Source organism: Tamandua tetradactyla, chromosome 5 (assembly GCF_023851605.1).
Source record: "Tamandua tetradactyla isolate mTamTet1 chromosome 5, mTamTet1.pri, whole genome shotgun sequence".
Lineage (NCBI taxonomy): Eukaryota > Metazoa > Chordata > Mammalia > Pilosa > Myrmecophagidae > Tamandua > Tamandua tetradactyla.
This window is the reverse complement of record NC_135331.1, coordinates 42,943,557-42,965,316: the sequence shown is the minus strand read 5'-3', so window position 1 is coordinate 42,965,316 and position 21,760 is coordinate 42,943,557. Positions and strand designations below refer to the sequence as shown.

General features: G+C 38.6%; 1 protein-coding gene across 4 annotated transcripts in view; it reads right to left on the bottom strand.

The window, feature by feature from the left end:
- The window catches only part of RNF13 (ring finger protein 13), a 259,826-nt gene extending 238,627 nt beyond the window's left edge, over positions 1–21,199 (bottom strand). For all 4 annotated transcript variants that reach the window (XM_077160759.1, XM_077160760.1, XM_077160762.1 and 1 more), the window contains exon 1: positions 21,057–21,199. The gene's annotated coding sequence lies outside the window, so the exon portion shown is untranslated. The remainder of the gene's footprint in view (positions 1–21,056) is intronic.
- Between the last annotated feature and the right edge of the window lie 561 nt (positions 21,200–21,760).

Here is a 21,760-nt window from a genome sequence, read left to right as displayed (position 1 = left end):
AAAAACAATGGATACCTACAACGATAGATTTAAAGAGACACAAGATAGAATTAGGAATTTGGAAGATGGAACATCTGAATTCCAAAAAGAAACAGAAACTATCCGCAAAAGAATGGAAAACTTTGAACAGGGTATCAGGGAACTCAAGGACAATGTGAACCGCACAAATATACGTGTTGTGGGTGTCCCAGAAGGAGAAGAGAAGGGAAAAGGAGGAGAAAAACTAATGGAAGAAATTATCACTGAAAATTTCCCAACTCTTATGAAAGACCTAAAATTACAGATCCAAGAAGTGCAGCGCACCCCAAAGAGATTAGAGCCAAATAGGCGTTCCCCAAGACACTTACTAGTTAGAATGTCAGAGGTCAAAGAGAAAGAGAGGATCTTGAAAGCAGCGAGAGAGAAGCAATCCATCACATACAAGGGAAACCCAATAAGACTATGTGTAGATTTCTCAGCAGAAACCTTGGATGCTAGAAGACAGTGGGATGATATATTTAAGTTACTAAAAGAGAAAAACTGCCAACCAAGACTCCTATATCCAGCAAAACTGTCCTTCAAACATGAGGGAAAAATTAAAACATTCTCAGACAAAAAGTCACTGAGAGAATTTGTGACCAAGAGACCAGCTCTGCAAGAAATACTAAAGGGAGCACTAGAGTCAGATACAAAAAGACAGAAGAGAGAGGCATGGAGAAGAGTGTAGAAAGAAGAAAAGTCAGATATGATATATATAACACAAAAGTCAAAATGGTAGAGGAAAATATTATCCAAACAGTAATAACTCTAAATGTTAATGGACTGAATTCCCCAATCAAAAGACATAGACTGGCAGAATGGATTAAAAAACAGGATCCTTCTATATGCTGTCTACAGGAAACACATCTTAGACCCAAAGATAAATATAGGTTGAAAGTGAAAGGTTGGGAAAAGATATTTCATGCTAATAACAACCAGAAAAGAGCAGGAGTGGCTATACTAATATCCAACAAATTAGACTTCAAATGCAAAACAGTTAAAAGAGACAAAGAAGGACACTATCTACTAATAAAAGGAACAATTAAACAAGTAGACATAACAATCATAAATATTTACGCACCGAACCAGAATGCCCCAAAATACGTGAGGAATACACTGCAAACACTGAAAAGGGAAACAGACACATATACCATAATAGCTGGAGACTTCAATTCACCACTCTCATCAATGGACAGAACATCTAGACAGAGGATCAATAAAGAAATACAGAATCTGAATATTACTATAAATGAGCTTGACTTAACAGACATTTATAGGACATTACATCCCACAACAACAGGATACATCTTTTTTTCAAGTGCTCATGGATCATTCTCAAAGATAGACCACATGTTGGGTCGCAAAGCAAGTCTTAACAAATTTAAAAAGATTGAAATCATACACAACACTTTCTCGGATCATAAAGGAATGAAGTTGGAAATCAATAATAGGCGGAGTGCCAGAAAATTCACAAATACATGGAGGCTCAACAACACACTCTTAAACAATGAGTGGGTCAAAGAAGAAATTGCAAGAGAAATTAGTAAATACCTCGAGGCGAATGAAAACGAAAACACAACATATCAAAATTTATGGGACACAGCAAAGGCAGTGCTAAGAGGGAAATTTATTGCCCTAAATGCCTATATCAGAAAAGAGGAAAGGCAAAAATGCAGGAATTAACTGTCCACTTGGAAGAACTGGAGAAAGAACAGCAAACGAATCCCAAAGCAAGCAAAAGGAAAGAAATAACAAAGATTAGAGCAGAAATAAATGAAATTGAAAATAGAGAAAATGAATAAGACCAGAAGTTGGCTCTATGAGAAAATCAATAAGATTGATGGGCCCTTAGCAAGATTGACAAAAAGAAGAAGAGAGAGGATTCAAATAAATAAGATCAGAAATGGAAGAGGAGACATAACTACTGACCTCACAGAAATAAAGGAGGTAATAACAGGATACTACGAACAACTTTACGCTAATAAATACAACAATTTAGATGAAATGGACAGGTTCCTGGAAAGACATGAACAACCAACTTTGACTCAAGAAGACATAGATGACCTCAACAAACCAATCACAAGTAAAGAAATTGAATTAGTCATTCAAAAGCTCCCTAAAAAGAAAAGTCCAGGACCAGACGGCTTCACATGTGAATTCTATCAAACATTCCAGAAAGAATTAGTATCAACTCTCCTCAAACTCTTCAACATAATCGAAGTGGAGGGAAAACTACCTAATTCATTCTATGAAGCCAACATCACCTTCATACCAAAAGCAGGCAAAGTATTACAAAAAAAGAAAACTACAGACCAATCTCTCTAATGAATACAGATGCAAAAATCCTCAATAAAATTCTAGCTAATCGTATCCAACAACACATTAAAAGAATTATACATCATGACCAAGTAGGATTCATCCCAGGTATGCAAGGATGGTTCAACATAAGAAAATCAATTAATGTATTACACCACATCAACACATCAAAGCAGAAAAATCACATGATCATCTCAATTGATGCAGAGAAGGCATTTGACAACATTCAACATCCTTTCCTGTTGAAAACACTTCAAAAGATAGGAATACAAGGGAACTTCCTTAAAATGATACAGGGAATATACGAAAAACCCACAGCTACTATCATCCTCAATGGGGAAAAATTGAAAACTATCCCCCTAAGATCAGGAACAAGACAAGGATGTCCACTATCACCACTATTATTCAACATTGTGTTGGAAGTTCTAGCCAGAGCAATTAGACAAGAAAAAGAAATACAAGCATCAAAATTGGAAAGGAAGAAGTAAAACTATCACTGTTTGCAGACGATATGATACTATACATAGAAAACCCAGAAAAATCCACAACAAAATTACTAGAGCTAATAAATGAGTACAGCAAAGTAGCAGGCTACAAGATCAACGTTCAAAAATCTGTAGCTTTTCTATACACTAGTAATGAACAAGCTGAGGGGGAAATCAAGAAACGAATCCCATTTACAATCGCAACTAAAAGAATAAAATACCTAGGAATAAATTTAACCAAAGAGACAAAAAACCTATATAAAGAAAACTTCAAAAAAACTGCTAAAAGAAATCACAGAAGACTTAAATAGATGGAAGGGCATACCGTGTTCATGGATTGGAAGACTAAATATAATTAAGATGTCAATCCTACCTAAACTGATCTACAGATTCAATGCAATACCAATCAAAATCCCAACAACGTATTTTTCAGAATTAGAAAAACCAATAAGCAAATTTATCTGGAAGGGCAGGTTGCCCCGAATTGCTAAAAACATCTTGAGGAAAAAAAACGAAGCTGGAGGTCTAGCGATGCCGGACTTTAAGGCATATTATGAAGCCACAGTGGTCAAAACAGCATGGTATTGGCATAAAGATAGATATATCGACCAATGGAATCGAATAGAGTGCTCAGATACAGACTCTCTCATCTATGGACATCTGATCTTTGAGAAGGCAGTCAAGCCAACTCACCTGGGACAGAGCAGTCTCTTCAATAAATGGTGCCTAGAGAACTGGATATCCATATGTAAAAGAATGAAAGAAGACCCGTATCTCACACCTTATACAAAAGTTAACTCAAAATGGATCAAAGATCTAAACATTAGGTCTAAGACCATAAAACAGTTAGAGGAAAATGTAGGGAGATATCTTATGAATCTTACAACTGGAGGCAGTTTTATGGACCTTAAACCTAAAGCAAGAGCACTGAAGAAAGAAATAAATAAATGGGAACTCCTCAAAATTAAACACTTTTGTGCATCAAAGAACTTCATCAAGAAAGTAGAAAGACAGCCTACACAATGGGAGATAATATTTGGAAATGACATATCAGATAAAGGTCTAGTATCCAGAACTTATAAAGAGATTGTTCAACTCAACAACAAAAAGACAGCCAACCCAATTACAAAATGGGAAAAAGACTTGAACAGACACCTACCAGAAGAGGAAATACAAATGGCCAAAAGGCACATGAAGAGATGCTCAATGTCCCTGGCCATTAGAGAAATGCAAATCAAAACCACAATGAGATATCATCTCACACCCACCAGAATGGACATATCAACAAAACAGAAAATGACAAGTGCTGGAGAGGATGCGGAGAAAGAGGCACACTTATCCACTGTTGGTGGGAACGTCAAATGGTGCAACCACTGTGGAAGGCAGTTTGGCGGTTCCTCAAAAAGCTGAATATAGAATTGCCATATGACCTAGCAAAACCATTGCTAGGTATCTACTCAAAGGACTTAAGGGCAAAGACACAAACGGACATTTGCACATCAATGTTTATAGCAGCGTTATTACAATTGCAAAGAGATGGAAACAGCCAAAATGTCCATCAACAGAAGAATGGCTAAACAAACTGTGGTATATACATACGATGGAATATTATGCAGATTTAAGACAAGATAAACTTATGAAACATGTAATAACATGGATGGACCTAGAGAATATTATGCTGAGTGAGTCCAGCCAAAAACTAAAGGACAAATACTGTATGGTCCCACTGATGTGAACGGACATTCGAGAATAAACTTGAAATATGTCATTGGTAACAGAGTCCAGCAGGAGTTAGAAACAGGGTAAGACAATGGGTAATTGAAGCTGAAGGGATACAGACTGTGCAACAGGACTAGATACAAAAACTCAAAAATGGACACCACAGTAATACCTAATTGTAAAGTAATCATGTTAAAACACTGAATGAAGCTGCATCTGAGCTATAGGGTTTTTTTTGGTTTTTGTTTGTTTGTTTGGTTGGTTGGTTTTTTTTTACTATTATTACTACTTTTATTTCTTTTCTCTATATTAACATTTTATATCTTTTTCTGTTGTGTTGCTAGTTCCTCTAAACCGATGCAAATGTACTAAGAAATGATGATCATGCATCTATGTGATGATGTTAAGAATTACTGAGTGCATATGTAGAATGGTATGATTTCTAAATGTTGTGTTAATTTCTTTTTTTTTTCTTTCCGTTAATTAAAAAAAAAAAAAAAAACACAATGAGATATCATCTTACACCCACCAGAATGACCATCATCAACAAAACAGTAAATGACAAGTGATGGAGAGGATATGGAGAAAGAGGCACACTTATTCACTGTTGGTGGGAATGTCAAATAGTGCAACAACTGTGGAAGGCAGTTTGGTGGTTCCTCAAAAAGCTGAATATAGAATTGCCATATGACCCAGCAATACCATAGCTAGGTATCTACTCAAAGGACATAAGGGTAAAGACACAAACAGACATTTGCACACCAATGTTTACAGCACCATTATTTACAATTGCAAAGAAATGGAAACAGCCAAAATGTCCATCAACAGACGAGTGGCTAAACAAACTGTGGTATATACATACAATGGAATATTATGCAACTTTAAGACAGAATAAAGTTATGAAGTATGTAATAACATGGATGGACCTAGAGAACATTATGCTGAGTGAGACTAGCCAAAAACAAAAGGATAAATACTTTATGGTCTCACTGATACGAACTGACCTTAGTGAATAAACTTGGAATATTTCCTAAGTAACAGAGACCATCAGGAGATAGAAATAGGGTAAGATATTGAGTAATTGGTGCTGAAGGGATACAGACTGTGCAACAGGACTGAATACCAAAACTCAGAAATGGACAGCACAATACTACCTAACTGTAATACAATTTTGTTAAAATACTGAATGAAGCTGCATGTGAGAATGAAGGACGGAGGAGGGCTGGGGGCATAAATGAAATCAGAAATAAAGATAGATGTTAAAGACTGAGATGGTATAATCTAGGAATGCCTAGATTGTATAATAATAGTGACTAAATGTACAAATTTTAAAAATGTTTTTGCATGAGGAAGAACAAAGGAATGTCATTACTGCAGGGTGCTGAAAATAGATGGTAATTAGCATTTTAAAATGTCACCTTATGTGTGAGACTAAAGCAAAAAATATTTATTTGGTACAAAATTTATATTTTGACTAGTGCATTCCTAATATAACCTATGTAGATAGTTTGATTGAACACCATAAGTACTTGGAATCTCAGATAGGATATGAGATTTTGTTGGTTTGTCCAGAGTGATGCCCCGATGAATCCCAGAGTGATTCGATCAGTGAGTGGAAAAGTATTTGCAAAGCCCCCTTCAGGGAATGGTGAGGATGGGGAGAAATTCAACCTCCCCAAGTTGAATTCTTGATATTTTCACAAGCAGTGTGGACAACCAAACCTATAGGCTAAGCCCCCAGTCTTGGGGTTTGGTCATATGAAACTTAACCCCACAAAGGATAAATCAAGTCTACTTAAAATTTAGGCCTAAGAGTCACCCCCAAGAGAACCTCTTTTGTTGCTCAGATGTGGCCTCTCTCTCCAGCCAACACAACAAGCAATCTCACCATCCTCCCCCTGTCTCCGTGGGACATGACACCGAGGGGTGTGGACCTTCCTGGCAACGGGGGACAGAAATCCTGGAATGAGCTGAGACTCAGCATCAAGGGATTGAGAAAAACCCTAGAATGAGCTGAAACTCAACATCAAGGGATTGAGAAAACCTTCTCGACCAAAAGGGGGAAGAACGAAATGAGAAAAGTATCAATGGCTGAGAGATTCCAAACAGAGTCGAGAGGTTATAATGGAGGTTATTCTTACGCATTAAGTAGAGATCATCTTGTTATTCAAGATGTAATGGAGAGGCTGGAGGGAACTGCCTGAAAATGTAGAGCTGTGTTCCAGTAGCCATGTTTCTTGATGATGATTGAATAATGATATAGCTTTTACAATGTGACTGTGTGATTGTGAAAACCTTGTGTCTGATGGTCCTCTTATCTACCTTGTCAACAAATAAGTAGAACATACGGAATAAAAATAAATAATAGGGGGAGCAAAAGTTAAAATAAATTTAGTTAAAATGCTAGTGATCAATGAAAGCGAGGGGTAAGGGGTATGGTAGGTATAATCTTTTTGTTTTTCTGTTTTCATTTTATTTCTTTTTCTGTTGTTGTCTTTTTATTTCTTTTTCTGAATTGATGCTAATGTTCTAAGAAATGATGAATACGCAACTATGTGATGATATTGAGAATTACTGATAATATACGTAGAACGGAATGATACGTTAATGTTTCTGTTTGTTCTTAATTTTTTTTAATTAATAAAAAATTTTTTTTTAAAAAGTCAACCCATTTCATGGTATCTGCTTTAATCAATACTTTAAATACTGAGTATCATCTAGGGGGAAGAATGGAGTTCTCTCTGAATTGGTTTTATAATAATTTTGCAACTGTCTTGTAAGTTTGAAATTATTTCAAAATAAAATTAAGAAAAACAAATAAACAACACTAAAAAAAATACTCTTCATTTAAAATCTAAAGTGTTTTATGTCTTAAGTAAAGTTTTATGTCAGGTTCCATTCTCTCTCTCTCAATCACTGGTATTCAGAGATATTCATCTATCACCAGTTTCTCTGTGGGATTATTTCCCCTTAGAATTTCGTTCCTCCTATGAAGTTTAACTTTTTATTTCTTGATCATTAGAAACTGAACCTGAATTAGGGTCACATTCAATCAATTAAGCTTCAACAAATTTAATTAGAGTCCCCTAGAAATTATTCTAGATAAGTTCTTGTAGATGACCAGAAGTTCTCTTATATCAACAAGCAGAATATACGAAAACTTCTGTTGTCTTTTCAATTTTTATTCACGTGGCTATGAACATTTAAATGTTTTAATCTCCTAACATTTCATGGTTACTGATATCCTAAAACTACAAACTTAACACTGTTCCTCAGACTTTATTTCAGAGTTAAAAGACTGATCTTCCTCATGGGTCTCTTTCTCATAAAAACAACATTAAGGGTAAATATAATAATGCAAAGCTACTCTTACCCAAGCTTCAGCTAGATAGTTCTATCTACCATAATTTACCAAATCCAACCAAAAGCATTCCTGCCAATCCTAAAGAACACCTAGGGCTCAATATGAAATTCTACAAAGGCTCTTACACTATGATTACTTTCCAGAAACCTACAATCTCAAGATGGGTTCCCTGGCCAGATAAGCCCTGAAACCCAGAGGGCCAGGCTTTCCAGAATCAACTAGTTCCATCCCCCTGTCCCATATTATCGACAACCGTTTCCAACATAAAAAGGTTAGAATGGGCACAGCCCAAATACTCCTAAACAGTGGGAGAAAGATCAAAGAAGGTAGCGTTATAACAGAGAAGACAGGATTTAAGAAATGAGTATGGGCCCACGCCCCGCAGCAGCCGACCCGCCCGCCCTCCTTCTCCCCTCTCTTTCTCCGCCGGCCCGCCGCGCGGCGCCCACGCCCTGCAGCAGCCGACCCGCCCGCCCTCCTTCTCCCCCCTTCTCCCCCTCCTGCTCCGGCCGCTCTCCAACCACCATGGTGCCCTCTTCCCCCGCCTTCACCGGCTCCTCCACCACCAGCCTCTACAGCCTTGCCGCCCTCACCTTTCCTCCTCCAGAACAGCTACTGGGGGAGTGGATATAATACAGAGCAGCTCCCAGAGCCACGAGGGAGAGCAAAGGGACGGCACACCCCATCCTGGAACGGCTGACTATCTGGGAGAACCAGCTCCGGTGAGATCATCAAGGGGCACGGGCTTTCCTGGGTGGGACGGCAAGCGACCGGAGTCCCTCCCTTCCACCTTCCCAGGCCAGCTGGTAGAATTGGACAGGCGGTCCCCTTAGGCCACGGCGGCTGGTGCCCCCACCACACGAGGCCCCCCGGAACAACTGAGATAGTTGGGTCGGAAATCCCCCAGACTGCGGAGAACAGTGACCGGGGGATCCCTTCCAAACACGTGACTCCCCCGTCAGCTGGGAATAGTGCACTCTCCCAGGCTGCGACTGCTGGCGCCCTCCCGCCACGCTTGGTGCCCCGGGCCGACTAGCTAATTCGGCCAGACGCTCTCCCGTGCTGCGTCGGCCGGCGACCCTCTCCGCATTCGGAACCCCAGGCCGGCTGGCATTCTTCCAAGACGCTTCGGCTGCCGAACCTCCCCTACGGCGAGAATTTTCCAGAGTTAAAGGACCCACAGCAACTTTCACTGGTGGAACCCGTAGACAAACGTGTGCCACGAGCGCCACCTACTGGGCAGGATAAGAAAAACAGAACACAGAGATTGCACAGAAAAATCTTTCAACCTCTGGGGTCGAACACCCAGGGAAATCTGACTAAATGCCCAGACACCAGCAGAAGATAACGGATCACGCTCAGAAAATTGAACATATGGCCCAGTCAAACGAAGAAACCAATAGTTGAAAGGAGATACAGGAGCTGAAACAACTAATGCTGAATATACGAACAGAAATGGAAAACCTCTTCAGGAACGAAATCGATAAATTGAGGGAGGACATGAAGAAGACATGGGCTGAACATAGAGAAGAAATAGACAAACTGAAAAAACAAATCACAGAACTTAGGGAGGGAACGATAAAGTAGAAAAGATGGAAAAAACAATGGATACCTACAACGACAGATTTAAAGAAACAGAAGATAGAATTAGTGATTTGGAGGATGAAACATCTGAATTCCAAAAAGAAACAGAAACTATCCGGAAAAGAATGGAAAAATTTGAACAAGGTATCAGGGAACTCAAGGACAATGTGAACCGTACAAATTACGTGTAGTGGGTATCCCAGAAGGAAAAGAGAAGGGAAAAGGAGGAGAAAAACTAATGGAAGAAATTATCACTGAAAATTTCCCAACTCTTATGAAAGACCTAAAATTACAGATCCAAGAAGTGCAGCGCACCCCAAAGAGATTAGACACAAATAGGCGTTCCCCAAGACACTTACTAGTTAGAATGTCAGAGGTCAAAGAGAAAGAGAGGATCTTGAAAGCAGCGAGAGAAAAACAATCCGTCACATACAAGGGCAACCCAATAAGACTATGTGTAGATTTCTGAGCAGAAACCATGGAAGCTAGAAGACAGTGGGATGATATATTTAAGTTACTAAAAGAGAAAAACTGCCAGCCAAGACTCCTATATCCAGCAAAATTGTCCTTCAAAAATGAGGGAGAAATTAAAACATTCTCAGACAAAAAGTCACTGAGAGAATTTGTGACCAAGAGACCAGCTCTGTAAGAAATACTAAAGGAAGCACTAGAGTCAGAACCGAAAAGACAGAAGAGAGAGACATGGAGAAAAGTGTAGAAAGAAGGAAAGTCAGATATGATATATATAATACAAAAGGCAAAATGGTAGAGGAAAATATTATCCAAACAGTAATAACTCTAAATGTCAATGGACTGAATTCCCCAATTAAAAGACATAGACTGGCAGAATGGATTAAAAAACAGGATCCTTCTATATGCTGTATACAGGAAACACATCTTAGACCCAAAGATAAATATAGGTTGAAAGTGAAAGGTTGGGAAAAGATATTTCATGCTAATAACAACCAGAAAAGAGCAGGAGTGGCTATACTAATATCCAACAAGTTAGACTTCAAATGTAAAACAGTTAAAAGAGACAAAGAAGGACACTATATACTATTAAAAGGAACAATTAAGCAAGAAGACATAACAATCATAAATATTTACGCACCGAACCAGAATGCCCCAAAATACGTGAGGAATACACTGCAAACACTGAAAAGGGAAATAGACACATATACCATAATAGTTGGAGACTTCAATTCACCACTCTCATCAATGGACAGAACATCTACACAGAGGATCAATAAAGAAATAGAGAACCTGAATATTACTATAAATGAGCTTGACTTAACAGACATTTATAGGACATTACATCCCACAACAGCAGGATACACCTTTTTTTCAAGTGCTCATGGATCATTCTCAAAGATAGACAATATGCTGGGTCACAAAGCAAGTCTTAACAAATTTAAAAAGATTGAAATCATACACAACACTTTCTCGGATCATAAAGGAATGAAGTTGGAAATCAATAATAGGCGGAGTGTCAGAAAATTCATAAATACATGGAGGCTCAACAACACACTCTTAAACAACAAGTGGGTCAAAGAAGAAATTGCAAGAGAAATTAGTAAATACCTAGAGGCAAATGAAAATGAAGACACAACATATCAAAACTTATGGGACGCAGCAAAGGCAGTGCTAAGAGGGAAATTTATTGCCCTAAATGCCTTTATCAGAAAAGAAGAAAAGGCAAAAATGCAGGAATTAACTGTCCACTTGGAAGAACTGGAGAAAGAACAGCAAACGAATCCCAAAGCAAGCAAAAGGAAAGAAATAACAAAGATTAGAGCAGAAATAAATGAAATTGAAAACATGAAATAGAGAAAATCAATAAGACCAGAAGTTGGTTCTATGAGAAAATCAACAAGATTGATGGGCCCTTAGCAAAATTGACAAAAAGAAGAAGAGAGAGGATGCAAATAAATAAGATTAGAAATGAAAGAGGAGACATAACTACTGACCTCACAGAAATAAAGGAGGTAATAACAGGATACTATGAACAACTTTACACTAATAAATACAACAATTTAGAAGAAATGGATGGGTTCCTGGAAAGACATGAACAACCAACTTTGACTCAAGAAGAAATAGACGACCTCAACAAACCAATCACAAGTAAAGAGATTGAATTAGTTATTCAAAAGCTCCCTAAAAAGAAAAGTCCAGGACCAGATGGCTTCACATGTGAATTCTATCAAACATTCCAGAAAGAATTAGTACCTACTCTCCTCAAACTGTTCAACATAATCGAAGTGGAGGGAAAACTACCTAATTCATTCTATGAAGCCAACATCACCCTCATACCAAAACCAGGCAAAGATATTACAAAAAAAGAAAACTACAGACCAATCTCTCTAATGAATACAGATGCAAAAATCCTCAAAAAAATTCTAGCAAATCGTATCCAACAACACATTAAAAGAATTATACATCATGACCAAGTAGGATTCATCCCAGGTATGCAAGGATGGTTCAACATAAGAAAATCAATTAATGTAATACACCATATCAACAAATCAAAGCAGAAAAATCACATGATCATCTCAATTGATGCAGAGAAGGCATTTGACAACATTCAACATCCTTTCCTGTTGAAAACACTTCAAAAGATAGGAATACAAGGGAACTTCCTTAAAATGATAGAGGGAATATATGAAAAACCCACAGCTAATATCATCCTCAATGGGGAAAAATTGAAAACTTTCCCCCTAAGATCAGGAACAAGACAAGGATGTCCACTATCACCACTATTATTCAACATTGTGTTGGAAGTTCTAGCCAGAGCAATTAGGCAAGAAAAAGAAATACAAGGCATCAAAATTGGAAAGGAAGAAGTAAAACTATCACTGTTTGCAGACGATATGATACTATATGAAGAAAACCCAGAAAAATCCACAACAAAATTACTAGAGCTAATAAATGAGTACAGCAAAGTAGCAGGCTACAAGATCAACATTCAAAAATCTGTAGCTTTTCTATACACTAGTAATGAACAAGCTGAGGCGGAAATCAAGAAACGAATCCCATTTACAATCGCAACTAAAAGAATAAAATACCTAGGAATAAATTTAACCAAAGAGACAAAAAACCTATATAAAGAAAACTACAAAAAACTGTTAAAAGAAATCACAGAAGACCTAAATAGATGGAAGGGCATACCGTGTTCATGGATTGGAAGACTAAATATAGTCAAGATGTCAATCCTACCTAAATTGATTTACAGATTCAATGCAATACCAATCAAAATCCCAACAACTTATTTTTCAGAAATAGAAAAACCAATAAGCAAATTTATCTGGAAGGGCAGGGTGCCCCGAATTGCTAAAAACATCTTGAGGAAAAAAAACGAAGCTGGAGGTCTCGCGCTGCCTGACTTTAAGGCATATTATGAAGCCACAGTGGTCAAAACAGCATGGTATTGGCATAAAGATAGATATATCGACCAATGGAATCGAATAGAGTGCTCAGATATTGACCCTCTCATCTATGGACATTTGATCTTTGATAAGGCAGTCAAGCCAACTCACCTGGGACAGAGCAGTCTCTTCAATAAATGGTGCCTAGAGAACTGGATATCCATATGCAAAAGAATGAAAGAAGACCCATCTCTCACACCCTATACAAAAGTTAACTCAAAATGGATCAAAGATCTAAACATTAGGTCTAAGACCATAAAACAGTTAGAGGAAAATGTTGGGAGATATCTTATGGATCTTACAACTGGAGGTGGTTTTATGGACCTTAAACCTAAAGCAAGAACACTGAAGAAGGAAATAAATAAATGGGAGCTCCTCAAAATTAAACACTTTTGTGCATCAAAGAACTTCATCAAGAAAGTAGAAAGACAGCCTACACAATGAGAGACAATATTTGGAAACGACATATCAGATAAAGGTCTAGTATCCAGAATTTATAAAGAGATTGTTCAACTCAACAACAAAAAGACAGCCAACCCAATTACAAAATGGGAAAAAGACTTAAACAGACACCTACCAGAAGAAGAAACACGGATGGCCAAGAGGCACATGAAGAGATGCTCAATGTCCCTGGCCATTAGAGAAATGCAAATCAAAACCACAATGAGATATCATCTCACACCCACCAGAATGGCCATTATCAACAAAACAGAAAATGACAAGTGCTGGAGAGGATGCGGAGAAAGAGGCACACTTATCCACTGTTGGTGGGAATGTCAAAGGGTGCAACCACTGTGGAAGGCAGTTTGGCGGTTCCTCAAAAAGCTGAATATAGAATTGCCATACGACCCAGCAATACCATTGCTAGGTATCTACTCAGAGGACTTAAGGGCAAAGACACAAACGGACATTTGTACACCAATGTTTATAGCAGCGTTATTTACAATTGCAAAGAGATGGAAACAGCCAAAATCTCCATCAACAGAAGAGTGGCTAAACAAACTGTGGTATATACATACGATGGAATATTATGCAGCTTTAAGACAAGATAAACTTATGAACCATGTAATAACATGGATGGACCTAGAGAATATTATGCTGAGTGAATCCAGACAAAAACTAAAGGACAAATACTGTATGGTCCCACTGATGTGAACGGACATTCGAGAATAAACTTGAAATATGTCATTGGTAACAGAGTTCAGCAGGAGTTAGAAACAGGGTAAGACAATGGGTAATTGAAGCTGAAGGGATACAGACTGTGCAACAGGACTAGATACAAAAACTCAAAAATGGACAGCACAATAATACCTAATTGTAAAGTAATCATGTTAAAATACTGAATGAAGCTGCATCTGAGCTATAGGGTTTTTTTTTTGTTTTTGTTTGCTTGTTGGTTTGTTTGTTGTTGTTTTTTACTATTATTACTACTTTTAATTCTTTTCTTTATATTAACATTTTATATCTTTTTCTGTTGTGTTGCTAGTTCCTCTAAACCGATGAAAATGTACTAAGAAACAATGATCATGCATCTATGTGATGATGTTAAGAATTACTGAGTGCATATGTAGAATGGTATGATTTCTAAATGTTGTGTTAATTTCTTTTTTTTTTCTTTCCGTTAATAAAAAAATAAAAATAAATAAAAAATAAATAAAAAAATAAAAAAAAAAAAGAAATGAGTATGACTGCTGAATCATTATACTGATATTTCTTTTAGTTACCAGTGTCTTAGAGCAACTAGAAGTAAAAACCTAAAATTCTGGAATTGTAACCCATACCAAACTCTGAAGTCTGTTCTATAACTAACTGTTGTGGTGTGCTTTGAAATTTACTGCCTTTTTTTTTGTATATACATTATTTTTCACAATTAAAAAAAAAAAAAAACCTGATGTTAGTCCCTACATAAAATTCCTTAGCAGATCAAACAGCTTTTAGAATAAAATTAAACTGTGATTTAGCACAGAAGTTCTTTATAAACTGGTTACTGTCTGTCTACAGCTTTACCCTTGCCATACCTTCAGTCTTTCTTCTCTTTAACCATACTGAACTTTCTCTTCTTCCAGCCTCTCGTTGTTCTTTCAAGTTTAGTCATATCTCTTAGCTTTCCCCGGAACTTCTTTGAGATATGTGCCTCCTCTGCACCACCACAATAGCAACAAAACTAATCTAAACTGTTCATCACTCTCATTATTCTTTACTCTCCTTAAAGTCAGGGAATAAATTTTGTATTCCTAAGCATCTAACATGATAACGAGAGGCAAGTTATATCAATGAAGGTATGAATGAGTGAGTGAATAACTATTAAGAACCATTTATTAAGGTCTAAAATAGTATGGCTTATTTTCCCTTTACATAATGCCAAAAGGCAGAAACTATATGAAGCTATATTTTGCTTTTTTTTAATTACAATGCAGTCTTATTAACAAATAACACTGCAGATATTAATTTTGCAGACATCTTTTTTTTGAACTTCTAGTTAAGTCAGAGTATAAACTTCATCTGATTCTCATTCAATGAAAGCTCATGGTCAGCTCTATTTTATCCACATTAGTAAAATGAAACAATATTGCCATAAATATTTTATAAAAAGTCTTAAAAGCACAATTTTTAACTGGAAAATTCTAAGTACCTCATTTTGCAGATAAGGAAATGAACTGCGAGGTCAAGTTATTTAAGCAAAGTCAATGGTCTAACTAATAGGCAAGCTGGGTAACAGATTCCTTTAATGTTGATGGTTTCAACAACAATACAACCTTATTTTCATTTCAACCTCATGCACTGCCAGGCAAACCAGGAAATGAAACTTATAGTAAATGTCTCTTTTTCCCCATCATTAATCTAATCAGAATTTAACTCCTACCTTTAAAGTCTAGTCCCTGACTACCTTACCAGTCTTAACACAATTTCCTTCTTCTCAGCATAAACATTTAATTAGTACCTAGATTTGCTGAGTATCAAATACGTCTAAATCATTCCATTGCAGGGGGAAGGTGGGGTAGGAGAGAGGACACACATGAGTAAGAAAGCACTTCCTTCAGAGTGCTCTACAGAATTAGGTACAATCTGGTATTGTACTTCCACTATTATAAACTGCTAAATATTGTGATTTTGAAAATATATAGTACAAGAAAAATCTAATACCTCTCCATTATGAAAATGTGCCTTTTTTCTCCTAACAAAAGATAAGCTCCATGAAGGCAAGAATTTTTTCATCTCTTCAATACAATGATGCACCCTGAGTGCCTGGAACAGTGCCTAACATGATGGCGACTGAATAAATATTGGTTAAATGAGTTAATGGTATACTAAAACCCATTAACACTGGATCCAAGCAATATTTCCAGCAACAATGACAGAACATGTAAACCTTTCTTTGTCCTCCTCATGCAACACAACAACAACACAATTTTGCCAGTGTGGCCAGTTACTCAGACCTTGCATTACAGGAAACTAAAAACAGTTCAGAGATGGATAAATTACACCACTTCATTTAACATCATGCTCTAACCCAAATGCACCAGATCTGAGAAGACCTGCCAAGAAAGGAAAACCTGCAGGCCCTTCTCCTACTTAGACCTGAGCTCCCTTCTAGATGGTCTCCAGATGTTTTCCTCTCTTTCTTACAAAAGGACTCAGGTGGCTTTTCCCCATTTCTGAAGATAACAATGATAACAAAACGACACTTCAACTACTATCTACTATGTATCATGCACTTTTTATATATTAACTATAATTTTTAAAACAGCCTTCATTATTGGTATTATCATCATCATTATTTTATAGATCAAGAAAATTGAAGCCAGAGAATGGGTGACATAGGGACTCATTCACAGAATCTCTAGTCCCATCACACTATGCAACCTCCTCTTCTTGTCTTTTGGGGTTCTTTTCCCATAATCTAGGCTATAAGTAGAATAGAATCTCTCCAGCCCTCTCATCTTTGTTGCGCCCCATAACAATCATATAGGTTCTCTGATTTTAAAGGCTGTGCTATTAATCAATTCAGGGAAACAAAAAGGGGATAAAAATAACAAAAGTGGGGTTGTACAACAATTCAATATTCAACAGATAATAAATACTGAGCACTGTGCAAAAATCATACCTTTTTTCCAAAGCTCTTAGTGTGAGAATCCTTGGTCTCTAATTTACTGACTGGCTCTCTTACTGAAATAATAAATGAAAGCCTTGCTAAATTTCTAAAGATTTCCTTCCCCACTACCTTCCCTCCCACCCAGAACACAAAACAAAATACACAACAGGGAAAAATAATGGAAGCAACTTTATCAACTGAGAAATGTTCATTTCTGAAGATCTTCAGGATTCATATCATTCACGTGAAACTTTGTCCCACAGGGGAATAATTGCTTTAAGCCATTTCCTCACAAAGTATTTAACCCCTTCCCTTTTTATGGAATACACTGAGCTCCCCAGTTTCCATTTAAGATTTCCAAATATCTGAACAACTCCTCAGAACCAAAACCAAACTTCGCATAATCCTCTCTCTTCTTAAAGCCCTTTCCACCAGAACATGTTCTTCATGACATAATTTCTGATAAATAGCATCACTATCCTGCCCAAAATTCGTCTCAGGTTGATGCACAATATCAGCTCTCAATGTAAATATCAAGATTTTTGCCATTATTACTTCTTGCCTAAAAACTACTACAATAAATCATGGTATTCCTATTTCCAGGTTTTCATGCCTCGACTGGACCACTGTTTCCAGATTAGTATTCATAAAGAGGTTCTCCTCAATTAAAAATCATGTACAAAATCCTTACCCTGCCATTTAAGGTTCTCCATAATCTATGTCCATCTGTGTTTACCAGTCTGTTCCCTAAACCTACAGTCTTGACAGATATTCTCTGCTTCCCTATCTCTGTTTTCCTTTTTTCTATCTCTACACTACTGCTTAGGAGTGTCCTCTATGGGAGTTGTCTTTCTTCTCCCACCCTCCTCCAAATGCTAAAAGCTATCAAATGGCCACATCCTCAATGAAATTAAGATGCTGAGGCACATCGTTACTGAACATACTCTGTCTAATATTTTATCCTCATGCCCACAAAATAGTGCAAGGACAGAATTATAAATGAGGAAACTGAGGGTCAAATGAGCTTGCAAAAGTCACCCATACCAGCAAGTAAAGAACCCAAGATAGCCCCTGTTGGGGACTGAATCATGTTCCTCACAAAAGGCTTGTTGAGGTTCCAACTCCTGGTCCTGTGGTATGAACTCATTCACGAACAGGGCCGCTGAAGATGTTACTAGTTAAGGAGTGCCCAAACTGTATGAGAGTGGGCTTTAATCCAATAAGGCTGAAGTCATCACAAGCAAAGGAAATTGCAAATAGAAGGAGAAGCCACTGGGAACAGAGAGAACCTGGAAGTCAATGGAACCCAGAAAACAAAGGAGAAGATGCTATCATGTGCACTGTCATATGAGAGAAAAGCCAAGGTACCCCAAAGACTGCCAGCTGGCCAGAAGATACCACCCCAGGAGGCAGCAAGCCTTCCAGCCTCAGAAACCGTGAGTCAATAAACTACTGTTGTTAAGCCAACACATTGTATAGTATTTGTTTTAGCAGCTGAGAAACTAATACTAAGAAACACATACTTTTATACAAAACATGACTCAAGAGGGACAGGCATAAGAGCCAGGATGCCTGGGTTCAAATCCCAACCACTCCTCTAAAGTACCTGCTTATCTCAGGAAGTTAAGTAACTTTGATATCTTAGTTTCCTCATTTATAAAAAAAGGATAATAGCACTATCTACCATATCAATGTAATTGTAAACAATTAATGTTAGCTATTATTAGTGTTGTTTATGTGCTTTGATATGTAGATTTTTACATCAATCATATATTCCCATAGTTCCCAGAACAACTTTTTGTAGTACAAAAGCTTTGGAAAAGCTTATTATATTTTTACATATGCTCAAAAAATATCTGCAGATTACATAAATTTTTAAACAATTCATTGTCATGCTTTCTTAAAAGGAATTCACTTGTCTACTAATTCTGTTTCCTCTTTTAGGAAAACTAACAAAGCCTACTAACTTTCTCCCCTTTTTTATGTCATGTGAATCTACCATATCCAACGCCATATGGTAGAAACATGTCACATGGCTCAAAACACTATATTGATTCAACTCATTTTGGCTTCTAATAAATATCATTAATTCGCAGAGTTTAAAATGTCCAAAATCATACTTTGTATTTAAAATCCAACCATTTTAGGTACAACATGAAGTAAGCATAACAAAATATTTGACCAAGGCATTTCGTTTCAAATATCTTCTTAGAATAATTATAAAATATAAACTGTCTTCCTACCCAATTTAATTCAAAGACAAAAACCTTTTATACACCTAGGCCTGCTCTCATTTAGCTCAAATTAGTGCCTGGAAAATTTCTGATATACCTATGTTACTCAGGAATGCAGAAAAATAACAAAAGAAGGAAGCTGAATGCTAGCAACAATTTAGGTCCCTCCAAAATGCTTGAGGGAAATGAACTTTGAAGGACAGATTAGATAAGAACTTGTCCCAAACCCTATAAGAGTAAACTTCTCAAATCAAGATTTTGTCCACATGATTTACTGTTTCATGTGGTATATAACAGGGAGATAAGAAACCAAGCTGCCTGACCTCAAATAAAGGCAGAGGTAAAATACATATTCCAACAAAACAACTGCCATTTCTTACATAGAGAGAAAAAGTAGCTTCTAGCCAACAGTTTCAAAAAACCTTTGAGCCTTAACTATGGAAGAGACATATTTTATTTCATTTAATTCTCACAACAAATCTACCCTTAATTACAGATAATGTAGCAGAATTAACAAGTGACAGAACTTGAGAACTGAACACAACCCAACTCCCAAATCTGGGCTCCAGTGTTTTGAAACATTGGTTTTTGCCATAATTCACTTTACATCACATCTTCCCCTTAACAGACATACTTAAAAACAAAAACAAAAACTGAAACAAAAGCTTCATGAAATAAGAATTTACTCTTACTCCATAGGATGCCCTCTGATTTTCTTTCTTCCTCCCTCCCCACCCCACTTCTTTAATGCTCATGTCAAAGCACTGAATTGATTCTAAAGACCGTGCACTACAGCACTGCACTACATTTCTCACTTCCTATTTAAAGGTTCTTTTAAATGTTCCAACAATCCCGTTGAGCTAAGTTGCTCAACCCATTAAACATTGCACTTAAATACATAAAAGACCCTCCTTAAATCTTGAAGTTTCTATATCCAAACTATTTAAAGGCACACCCACTTCACTTACTTACATTGCATCCAATCTGCAGATGTTCTTGGAGAACAACACATCATTGTTGAAAGGAATGCACTGATTTTCATTGTTTCTGCTTATAAGCTGTATCACTGAGGAATAGCAAACGCAGGACAGGTTTGGGGCAACAAAGGATAACCTGGGCAGCTGCCCACGGTGCTGAAATTGAGGGGGGAACTAGTTTTTGAAATTTGCAAAGCAGGACTATTTACCAAAACCTGGCAAAGAGCCCTCAGTGACTGCCACCAAAGTTGCGTTTGTGCTTCTGGGATACTATCTCTTGGCTTTGGTGTCTGCCCACTCCCTCTCTGGGTAAGACGGAGTCCTTTCAATCCAATAAGCGTGCTGGCAGAGCTGCTGACTTTTAAGAGGCCAAATACATGGTATATGGCCCTCACAGTTTCGTCCCAACCTGCAACCGAGTTTCCAGGGAGCGGGAAAAAAGCGAAAACAAGAAATACGAATAGGGATGACTGCTGTCTCTTTTTTTCGACAACTAAACTCAAGAGATTTTCTCCCTCCAAGCATTTTTCCAGGCTTTAACCTCCTCGGGAGGGGAATGTGAGAAGCAAAACGTAGAGCCAACAACTTTAGCACAGACACACAAACGAGAGGGTGGGGGTGGCGAGGAGCACGCTCCTCCGAGGGCAGCGCTTTCTGCCCACACCACACACCTCGGATTCTGCAAAGCCTGACTTTCTCCGCGAACAGCCGAGAGGCAGCGAAGGCCGTGGTGGCCGGGCCGCCTCGGACTCCAGAGCCAGCAGAGGGGTGTGTTCTCAGGGGCAGGCCCCGCGAGGGGCAAACCACTCCCTCCCGCCCCCGCGGAACCCGCAGAGGCTCTCACCTGGAAGCGCGACCTCGGGACACAAACAGGCGCACCCGCAGCGTCACTGAGAGAGAAGCAGCTACCGAGACTTCATAACTGAATATCCGCACCGACCCGCCGAGCCCCGAGCCGGAGCAGGGACAGCAACACCCAGGCGAGGCGGAAGTTCCGCCCCTCGCGCCTCATTGGCCCGCGCCACCAGGGGGAGAAGAGCGATTGGGTTGCAGGGCTGCTTATTAAGTCTACTTCCCGCTCTCCTGCCCAGTCGCTCGGCTTGCTCCAGCCGGGCTCGAGAGCTACCCAATTCGCTGAGTCGTGTTCGCGGCCGCGTGATCGGTCGCCGGTGGAACGAAAGGGCAGGGCAGGGCTGGACGGGCTTCTGGGGTACTGGTGAGGGGCTGAAGGAGCCGCTTTTGGCCGAGAAAGGGACAGAATGGCCGAGGGGACTGGCTATGGGCGCTGGTCGCCCGCAAGAGAGGAGGTCGTGGGGTCGTGGGTCCTCTCCGACTGTGGGGCCAAAGGAGCCCGAGCGGGTGGGCCACGGGGGCTCAGTGGCAGTGTTCTCGCCTGCTATGCTGGAGACCCAGGTTCAATTCCCGGTGCCTGCCCATGCAAGAAGAAAAAATGAAACAAAGTAGCCCGAGGCAGGGCTGGCGGGCCCCGTGGGTGGGCCTGGTTCCAGCGCCGAGGCTTTTCTTCCTTGCACCCCCTCACCCAACCGG